Source organism: Lathyrus oleraceus, chromosome 5 (assembly GCF_024323335.1).
Source record: "Lathyrus oleraceus cultivar Zhongwan6 chromosome 5, CAAS_Psat_ZW6_1.0, whole genome shotgun sequence".
Taxonomy (NCBI): Eukaryota; Viridiplantae; Streptophyta; class Magnoliopsida; order Fabales; family Fabaceae; genus Lathyrus; species Lathyrus oleraceus.
Genome location: NC_066583.1, coordinates 384985443 through 384997036, shown reverse-complemented (window position 1 = coordinate 384997036; position 11594 = coordinate 384985443). Strand labels below are relative to the sequence as shown.

General features: G+C 35.4%; 1 non-coding gene across 1 annotated transcript; it reads left to right on the top strand.

Annotated features, from left to right (window-relative positions):
• The first annotated feature begins 8569 nt into the window (after positions 1-8569).
• On the top strand, positions 8570-8692 carry LOC127089773 (small nucleolar RNA snoR86). The gene has a single exon (XR_007791327.1). It is a non-coding gene; the product is annotated as a small nucleolar RNA snoR86 (small nucleolar RNA).
• Positions 8693-11594: the final 2902 nt, after the last annotated feature.

Genomic DNA, 11594 nt, shown 5'->3' with positions numbered 1-11594 from the left:
AAAATTACACAACTTAAAAATAATAGAAATGTTGGGCTAAAGAAGGGATCGAACCTGTGACTCAAGATTTTTTCCTGTCATCCCACCTATTAAATCTGACACCCCTCCATTGTATATGAAAACACAACATTGCCCTTGCAAATACATTTCACTTATTTCCAAACTTTATAGAACTCCCACGAATTTTTGAAAATTATGGGCCAACGTCAGAAGTTTTGAGACAATTACCGGAAATTTCAAAAGCAGCATGTTTTTTAACCAAATTTCTGAAATTTTGTATAGAAAATTCCAAAACTTGCGGTATTAATTCTAATAATATTATCGGAAATTTCAAAATTTCCGGTACAAAATCTCATTTCTTTTCCCATAAATTTCAGAATTTTCAGTAGTTATAAACACTTTGTTTCTTACCGGAAATTTTGAATATTCCGATATGGATAAAAACATTGTTTTTGTCAGATATTCTGAAATTTTCGATAGTTATTAAATTTTTTTTTAATTTTTTCTTCTTTTACAGTAAAATATAGAGGCAAAGACAACACTATTACAGGAAAAGCTATTGATAGAGCGCCCCTAGATGATTGTTGGGCCTTTTGATGTTGGGGTATATATTGATGACGTGTCGCCGCTGCCTCATATAGTTGATGCCGATGATCAGTAGCGTCTCCAGATGATTGCAGTTATTATGGATAACCCTATTGACTTGGTGAACCCAGATGACGAAGTTTATACTGGATTTCCTCTGACGGTTAGACAATCCAGTATATCGGACAACATTCATTCAACTTCGACGTCATACCAACGAGAGATATGGTGTCTTCTGGAAGTCGTAACTCTACAAGAGGTGAAGCTTCGTTGAAGCACACTTCTATCTTATTCAAAAATTAAGGAAGAGACATTTTTTGAGATGGTTTTATCAGACAACATGTCACCCCCTATTTATACAACTTTGTATTTATTCTGGATCACACAAAATTGTCGGTGCAATCACAATCATCTGAAATTGTCGGCAAAATTCTGAGCGTTTAAAATTTCAAACAAATAACACTACCCGAAATTTCACTTCGATTGAAATTTTTGGTATTAACTAATAAATTTCAAATTTTTAGAATTATTTGTGAAATTTTGAAATTTCCAGTATAACGGAAATTTACATTACACTGTCGGAAATTTTCTCGTTATCGGAAATTTCATTTTTGACTAATAAAAATTTTAAATGTAAATTTCATTTAAATTCAATCGGGGACAATTTTGATAATATGAAAACAAGGGATGTCAGTTTTAATTGGGGGTGTAAAGTTAAATACTCCTGTGACTCTTTGATAGCTCAAAACCTTGCATAGTATCATTAACCACTACAAAGCAACAATTTTTTTGAGATATTTTGTTTATTTTCCCTCATTTCACTCTTTCCTTTTCCATCATGACTTTATATTTTCCTCTACATTTCCCCCCTTTATTTCACTTTCCCTTCCTTTTATTTCACAAAACCTAATCTCTCCCCCTAATATCTCTCCTTTTTTCCGAAATCGTGAATCACTTTTTCTCTAATCCGTGAATCGAGTTGAACTAAAATCCCTAATTTGTGAATCAAATCTAACCGAGAATCAATTGAAGAAGCCATTTTTGTTTCAAACTCTTTCCATAGAGTTTAAGGATTTCTGATTCATCAGAGGTAATGCCTCTGCTTTGAAGAATTCATTTTCATTTCGATTCATTTCCATGGGGTTCTGGTTTGTGTTTATGAGATAGTGATATGTTTTGAATTTTTTAATATTAGGTTTTCAAGAACTCTCAGCTTAGTGAATGCAGGAAGCAAACTTTTCTTTGCAAATTGATTGTTGTTTTCAAATATATTTAAAGTCTCTTTCTCAAATCATGATCAAATGATTTTCTAATGGTTTTTTTAAAGGTAGGTTTTCGAGAACACTCAGCTTACTTATTAAATGCAATGCAAGTGAATTTTTTTTTTCCCGTAAGGTTAAAGTCACTTTAAGTTTGAAATTTAGCTAATAAATTTTTAAGTGAAAAAACAAAAAATATTAAGATTTTAGAGTGAGCATTTTGGTTTTTGTTGATTGATAGTGTCACAATGTTCGATGAACTTGATATTTGTGAGTTTGTCAAAGTGAACAAACACATGTACAAATCTTTTAAAAGTCTACCAGTTTTCGGTTTTTTATATGATACATGGCTTTCTGAAATAATTGGAGTATTGTGAAATGGGTTGCTCTTGTACCAATTACTTTAAATTTATTATATAGTGACTTTGAAGCTCTCGAAATTATGGTGGGATCACTGGAATAATTAGTGTTCATCTCTATACTGATATAAACATAGTGAGGTTGGTTAGATTGTATTATGCACACACATTACATGTTTGATGATTGTGTTTATAAATAGAGTATGTATATAGTTGGTATAAATAGAATTTTTTGTTTTGTTTGTTTCAAAAGAAGTTATTGACAGAAGAAGCGAGTAGTTTTATGAACTTCTGTATTTTATTGGAATGTAAAAAGGACTTTATACATACAAAATAAACTTTAGCTATTCTACTAATAATGACAAATAGTAAATACTCTTAATTTTCCCACTGTCTCTTAACCTTCCAAAACTCTCCATTAACTTATTATTAAAACCCACTAACTCTAGCATTTAAGTTTATTCAACAAAACTCCTCTGTAAACTTAAATGTTTCTTCTATTCATCATTCCTATCAACTTCTTGCCTCTGTCGAAGATTTCCTTCGATAGTGGTTTTGTGAAAATATCTGCTGCTTGGTCCTTACTTGCTACAAAATAAACTTTAGCTATTCTACTAATAATGACAAATAGTAAATACTCTTAATTTTCCCACTGTCTCTTAACCTTCCAAAACTCTCCATTAACTTATTATTAAAACCCACTAACTCTAGCATTTAAGTTTATTCAACAAAACTCCTCTGTAAACTTAAATGTTTCTTCTATTCATCATTCCTATCAACTTCTTGCCTCTGTCGAAGATTTCCTTCGATAGTGGTTTTGTGAAAATATCTGCTGCTTGGTCCTTACTTGCTACAAAATAAACTTTAGCTATTCTACTAATAATGACAAATAGTAAATACTCTTAATTTTCCCACTGTCTCTTAACCTTCCAAAACTCTCCATTAACTTATTATTAAAACCCACTAACTCTAGCATTTAAGTTTATTCAACAAAACTCCTCTGTAAACTTAAATGTTTCTTCTATTCATCATTCCTATCAACTTCTTGCCTCTGTCGAAGATTTCCTTCGATAGTGGTTTTGTGAAAATATCTGCTGCTTGGTCCTTACTTGCTACAAAATAAACTTTAGCTATTCTACTAATAATGACAAATAGTAAATACTCTTAATTTTCCCACTGTCTCTTAACCTTCCAAAACTCTCCATTAACTTATTATTAAAACCCACTAACTCTAGCATTTAAGTTTATTCAACAAAACTCCTCTGTAAACTTAAATGTTTCTTCTATTCATCATTCCTATCAACTTCTTGCCTCTGTCGAAGATTTCCTTCGATAGTGGTTTTGTGAAAATATCTGCTGCTTGGTCCTTACTTGCTACAAAATAAACTTTAGCTATTCTACTAATAATGACAAATAGTAAATACTCTTAATTTTCCCACTGTCTCTTAACCTTCCAAAACTCTCCATTAACTTATTATTAAAACCCACTAACTCTAGCATTTAAGTTTATTCAACAAAACTCCTCTGTAAACTTAAATGTTTCTTCTATTCATCATTCCTATCAACTTCTTGCCTCTGTCGAAGATTTCCTTCGATAGTGGTTTTGTGAAAATATCTGCTGCTTGGTCCTTACTTGCTACATGCTTCAATTCGACACTTCCTTCCTTCACGTGTTCTCGAATAAAGTGAAAACGAACGTCAATGTGTTTGCTCCTTTCATGGTTTACTGGATTCTTTGCTAACTCAATTGTTGATCTGTTGTCAACTTGTATTATTGTAGCATCTTTCTGTTCTAGCTCCATTTTACTCATCAATCTTCTGAGCCATATTGCATGACAAACACACCAGGATGCTGCTACATATTCTGCTTCACATGTCGAAAGTGTTACTATTGGCTGCTTTTTAGAAAGCCAAGTAAATGCAGTATTTCCCATGAAAAACACATATCCAGAAGTGCTTTTTCGATCATCTATGTCTCCGCACCAATCACTGTCAGAGTAACCAACCAACTTGTATTTCTCTGACTTCGAGTAAAACATCCCAAGTGACACTGTTCCTTGGATGTACCTCAGAATTCGCTTCAATGCCTTCCAATGTGTGTAAACTGGCTCCTCTATGAATCGACTTACAATGCCTACACTTAATGAGATATCTGGTCTTGTACATGTGAGATAGCGAAGACTTCCTACCAAACTTCGATATTTTCCTGCTTCGACACGTTCTCCTCCATCAAATTTCGACAGTTTTGTTCCTGGTTCCATTGGCGTCGAAGCCGGATTACAACTTTCCATCTTATATCTTTTCAAGATTTCTTTTGCATATTTTTCTTGTGAGATGAAGATTCCTGTTTCTTCTTGTCGAACTTCCAGACCAAGAAAGAATCTCATCAGGCCTAAATCTGTCATCTCGAATTCACGTGTCATTGTGCTTTTGAATTCTTCTATCATCTGATCATTACTGCCCAGAAAAATAAGATCATCAACATAGAGAGCAACAAGTAATACATTCATTCCTTTTTTCTTCACATAGAGGGCATGTTCGTACGGACATTGCTCGAACCCGTTCTCCTTGAAGTATGTGTCGATACGTGTGTTCCATGCCCGCGGTGCTTGCTTCAGCCCATATAGCGCTTTCTTCAATTTCAGTACCTTCTTCTCTTCTCCAGCTTTCATGTACCCGAGTGGTTGTTCGACATAGACTTCTTCTTCTAGTACACCATTCAGAAAAGCTGTTTTGACATCCATTTGAAATATTGGTCATTTGAATTGAGCAGCTTGAGATATGAGTAGTCGAATTGTCTCCATTCTTGCAACAGGTGCAAATACTTCGTCATAATCAACTCCTGCTTTCTGTTTGTATCCCTTCGCAACAAGTCTCGCTTTGTATCGTTCTATTTCTCCTTGAGCGTTCATCTTTTTCTTGAATACCCACTTTACACCAATGGGTTGACTACCTTTTGGCAATTCAACTAGCTCCCAAGTGTTGTTGTGGATAATCGCCCTCATCTCTTCGTCCATGGCACTTTTCCACTTCTTGTCTCGTACTGCTTCTTCAAAACTGATGTTTTCAGCATCTGCCAAGAGACATACAAGGTGCACTTCACTTGTCGAATCATACAGATCTTGCAAACTTCGCATTCTGGGTTGTGTAGGTTCATCTTCATCGTCAGAATCTTCAAGTTTTGTCGAATTGTTTGATGGTACAGCGACAGATGATTCTTCAACTTCGACAACAGCTTCTGTCGAACTGTTCCAGTCCCACTTACTTGCTTCGTTTATTCGAACGTCTCTACTCACTATCACCTTCTTTCTTATGGGATCAAATAGCTTGTACCCTTTTGTTTTCTCATCATACCCAATGAGTATGTATTTCTGACTTTTGTCTTCAAGTTTCGTTCTTCGTTGATCTGGTACGTGTGCATAAGCAACACTTCCAAATACTTTGAGATGAGAGACTGTCGGCTTCTGTCCGCTCCACGCTTCTTGTGGTGTTTGATCTTCTAACTTCGAATGTGGACATCGATTTTGAACATAAATGGCACATTTTACAGCTTCTGCCCAAAACTCCTTTGGCATGTTCTTGCTTTTAAGCATTGAACGAACCATGTCAAGGACTGTTCGATTTTTCCTTTCAGCCACCCCATTTTGTTGAGGTGAGTATGCTGCAGTTAGAAATCTCCTTATACCCTGCTCTTCACAATACTTCATAAAAGCTGTCGAAGTATACTCACCACCTCTATCTGATCGAACTGCTTTAATGTGTCTGTCAGTCTCCTTCTCCACCATTACTTTGAACCTTTTGAACACCTCGAATGCTTCAGACTTTTCTTTCAAGAAATAAACCCATGTCTTCCGTGAGTAATCGTCGATAAAGGAAATAAAGTACCTTTTGCCACTGAAAGATTCTGGCATGATTGGCCCACATATGTCGGTGTGAATCAAATCAAGGATATGCTTAGCTTGATATTCTGCCTTCTTTTGGAATGAAGTTCTTGTTTGTTTGCTCAGCACACATTCTTCACAGAACTTTCCTTCATAATCCATATCCGGTAGTCCATGCACCATGTTCTTTTTCGCCAACCTTCTCAAACCAGCATGATGTAGATGACCAAAGCGTAGATGCCATAGTGACGCTTTGTCTTCGACATTTACTTGTAAACATTTTTCTCGAACATTTATCAGATTCAGTTTGTACATTCGATTTCTCTCCATTTCGACACGAGCAATCAGATGTCCCAGCTTGTCCTTCAAATACAGTATCCGTTCTTTTATCAGTATCGAATAACCTTTTTCTGTAAGTTGTCCCAAACTCAAGATGTTGGTCTTAAGATTTGGTACATAATAAACATCTTGAATTGATCCAATCAACCCATCTTTCTGCAGGTAACGAATCGTTCCTTTGCCTTCGACCTTCACTTTCGATGCATCTCCGAAAGACACATTGCCATCTTCAATCTTTCTCATTTCTTTAAACAGGTGTTTGTGACCACACATATGGTTACTTGCTCCTGAGTCAAGATACCAAACGTTGTCATTTGTGTTGATCTCATTTTGAGCCATCAAGAGAAAACCTTCATTTGCTTCAGCTTCCAAGGTTAGATTGGTTGTTTCTTCTACCTTCTTTTCGATTCGACAATCTTTTGCAAGATGTCCCATTTTATCACAGTTATAGCATTTGAATGAGTTACAATCCTTCGCATAATGGCCATACTTCCCACACTTGTAGCATTCAAAGTTGGAATGGTTCGACCTACCACCTCTTTGACCACGTCCTCTGCCACGCCAATTTTGCTGGATCGACTGTCCTCTGTCGAAGTTGCTGCCTCTACCACTTCGACCATTGTCACGTCCTCCACGACCACGTCCTCTTCCTCGAAAGTTTTGAGAAAAGAGTACCTTTTCGTCTTTGATTTGCTCCTTGGTTTGATTTGCATCCTCTACTCCTTCTTCCTTCTTTTTCATCTTACGTTGTTCGTGTGCTTCGAGGGAACCTGCAAGCTCTTCGACTGCGAGCGTCGAAAGGTCCTTCGAATCTTCTATTGCACACACAATATTCTCAAACTTATCTGTTAAAGATCTCAAAATCTTTTCGACAACTCGTGCATCAGTTACTGTTTCGCCATTTCTGTTGAGTTGGTTCACCACTTTTTGTACACGCGTGATGTAGTCAGATACATTTTTTGACTCCTTCATCTGCATCCTCTCCAATTCGCCACGAAGAGTTTGGAGTCGAACTTGCTTTACTCGATCTGCTCCTTTGAACACTTTCTCCAGTGTGTCCCACGCTTCTTTCGACGTAGTCGAACCGACAATCTTTTCGAAGCCTGATTCATCAACAGCCCTAAACAGCATGTAAAGTGCCGTTTTATCCTTCGATCGCGTCTCTTTCAACGCCTTGTTTTGAGCTGCCGTATATCCCTCAGTATCTGTTGGTTCTTCAAACCCATCTTTGGTCACCTCCCACGCGTCTAGAGATTCGAGGAGAGCTTTCATATGGATACTCCAGTTTTCATAATTCAACTTCGTTAGCCGTGGTAACGGCATTTGATTCATCATATTTGCCATTAGCTCTGATGCCAATTTGACAGAAGAAGCGAGTAGTTTTATGAACTTCTGTATTTTATTGGAATGTAAAAAGGACTTTATACATACAAAATAAACTTTAGCTATTCTACTAATAATGACAAATAGTAAATACTCTTAATTTTCCCACTGTCTCTTAACCTTCCAAAACTCTCCATTAACTTATTATTAAAACCCACTAACTCTAGCATTTAAGTTTATTCAACAGTTATATAGTTTTTCTCTACAAGAGCATAAGAGAGTTGTCATAACTTAATTAAAATGAAAATAAACAACTTAAGAACGACACAATCTGCATTTGGAGTTGTAGACATCATGAATCAAGAACAAAAGAAGATAATGCCACTTTTCTTGAATGTTCTTTTTCATGAAGCTTATGTTTCTTTTCTGCAGTAACGTCCTTGGTGCTTTTTTCAGTGTTGTACGTTGTCGATAACTATTCCAAACTGGGATTCTGGAATTTGTTTTTTACTCAGAAGCATATGCATTTAGATCAAATGTTTTTACATTTTCAATTTTATTTTACAATCTTGTTTTTAATTTATTTGTACATTTTTAGGCAAAATTGAATAACTATCAATTTAATTTGAAGGCAATAGTTAAGAGTCTCAGATTCACTACATCCATGGTGCATTCAGTGTTGTGTGTTGCCGAAAATAACTTGGATATGATATTCTGGCATTCGTCTTTGTTTAATCACATGCTTATGCATTCAAATGTTCCTACATACTTAAAATCTAAATTTTAATTTATCTACTTTAATAAAATTTAAAGCCATTTTGCAGAGAAAGAGCGTCAATTAACAGATGTTTCTTGCATTGAAGGTTGGCAATAATAAACTCTAGCGATTCTCCCTGCCTATCTAATTTATTAGTTTTGAATATGACCTCGAACAAGTCGCTACATTTTAAACTTTTCGTTAAAGTTTTGAGCTACATACATAAACTGATTAATTATTATGAAGTATTTTCAAAAAGACTTAAAATTATAAGCCAAAATGAAATTGTAGAAAGTTTTAATAGCACTAAGTAAGCATAATAATATATATTTTCAACAGTATTGTCTCTAGTCAAAATGGGTTAGCATCTGCTCCATTTCAAAAACAAATTCCATAACATATTTCTTATATATGGTTCTTCTCTAGTCGTAGGACAATTATATCAGTCATTCGTTTTTGTCAAATATATGTTTTAATGTTTAGTGGCCGATGAGTTAATTGTTTGTCTTATAGAAAATGAATCGTAGTTGGATGTATGATAGAGTATATTCCAATATGCATAAATTGAAAGAAGAATATGTTTGTGGGGTTAAAGACTTCGTAAAGAGGGCTTTGAAATAACCCATTTGTAAATCTGAGGGAGGGATAAGGAGTCAGGGCATAACTTGCAAGTGTCTCAAGATATTGTAAGACCCCAATTTTGACCCTAAAATCCTTCATGCAATTTCATCATATGCATTAACATTGGGATCATACCTTGACATCCTCCTTACCCCTCTCTCATTTGGTTTATTTTGGAAGAGATCACCAAGCACCATGTGATTGTATCATACTTGTATATTATCATTTTACTAACCAAAATAACAAAAAAATGTCTTTTCATTTGCCTAACTTTTTGTAGGTAGGGCATGATCCTCATTGATCTATCAAGTCCATATCAAGGGTTTGAGACCCTCATGACTAAAAGCACAACCATGGATTGACCCATAAATATTTCAAAGCATCATATATGAGTCCCAATGATCTCTAAATGTTATATTGATCAAGTTTTCTTCAAGAGTTTGGAGGTGATTTGCCTTGGAAACCCTAGTTTGATTGGGTATCTTGAGTAACTTCTCCAATAAGCTATTTCACCAATTGATCAAATTTCTCAAGGGATACTTCAAAGTTCATCATCTTATGCATATATGATCTACCATGAGCCTAGAAATCCAAGAGAAATGAAGGTTAGCAAGATGGTTGGTGGTGGTTGGCCAGATGAATTCATCTGATCAAAACTGGGTCTCCCTAGATCCTATCTCCTACAATTTTCACTATATGAAAATGATTCAAAGATAAAAGTTACTCTAAATGACATTCCAAACAACTTTCATGTTGAGACCTAGAGCTAGTTTTGCTTGAAAAATCATTTTCTATGTTGAAATATTATAGGTCATTTTGTCTAAACCCTAATTTGAAAGTCAACTTCCCAAGGCCATAACTTGCTCAATTTTTATGAGATGAAATATTTCTAAGTTGCACAATCAAATTCAAGATGTCTATTTCAACTTTTATGTTTTGAGTAAGAGCTAATTGAACTTTTGTGAGCATGTGATATGAGGATACATTATAGGTCATTTTTGACCTATACCATTGAACAAGTGATTTTCCTCAACTTCAAAAATGCATAACTTTATCATTCTAAATCCAAATGACATGAAATTGGTCACAATTTTGAAGGTATTTGAAATATCTATAACTTTTATGAAGATACTTTTCTCATTTGAAGCTCACATAAAACGTTAAGCAAGGTGGAATGTTGAGATATATGGCTTGACACTTAGAAAAAATTTCAACATGTTGAAATTTCCAAACTTCCACCTTAAAATTCACCATGATCCAAGTTCCAAATGAAAAAGTGTCCAACATCAAAGTTGTTCCCCTTGATCTATGCTTTCCAAAGAACACAAGTTCATGCATTTTGGATAAAGTTTACTAGGGCTACGCATGACTTTAACCGGTCTGCATGATTGGAAGAAATCAAATGCCAAAAATCCCATTTCACATTGCCTTGACATCCAACCCTCATTTGAACTTCAGAACAGTTGCAAGTGGATCAAATTAGATTGCTTCATGGGCCTGTACACGCTCATGCAAGCTTGTGCATGAAATGTCCAAATTTAACAATTTTTCAAGTGTGCAAATATCAGTCCCAATTGCTATAAATACAGGCCCTTAGAGCTCAATTCAAACACACCTTGCGCACCAGCTTTTCCCCTCAATTGAAACCCTCACCATTCAAAGGAAAACCTAAGAATTTTTAACTTGAAAATTGAGTTTGAATCTTACTATTTGGAGATTCAGAAACTCCAGGATCCAAAGCTTTGTACCATTGCCAAACCTCTCCTGTAAGCTTCTCAAGTGTGATCATATCAAGGTTGAAGCAAGCAAGATCCATTTCTGCACAACATTGAAGGTAAATTTTAGAAAACTTCATCTCTTCGATTCTCACTCAATTCTCATCAATTCTCTTGGATCTTTGGTTGTCTGAAGTCCTACCAATGTAGGCAAGAAGATTGAGTTGCTTTGAGGTCAAATCAAAGCAACTAAGTTGTCACACCTCAAAATTCAACATCTCATATCTTTTTATATATTTGGAGTTAGTTGAAATTGAGGTCAGATTCGTGCTCTACGCCATTTTTACTTTCAGATCATGTCCTCCTTTTTTGTTTTGGTGATGGTTAAGGGTGGACCAGTCCGGTGAGGTCCACCGGAGAAGAAGACCGGAACTCTGGCTCCGGCGGTGTGTTGGCACGTCTCCAGACTACAGGATCCATTTGAAATATTTCAATCTTAGCCGTTGGTTTTGATTACCACGCGTGTGGCGCGCTGACTAAGGTCCACCATGGAACGCGTGTTTCCAGCCACTTGATCTGCCACCTCAATTAATGAGGGAGATCAAGTGGCTCACATTTATTTGATTATTTGATTTTTGTTTTAATTCATTTGATTTTCATAAATTCATACTAATTTTAATATTGATCCAAAAAATATGAGAGTTTCACCAAATTTTTTTAAATAAATTCCTCTTTCATATTCTGAATTAAAATTA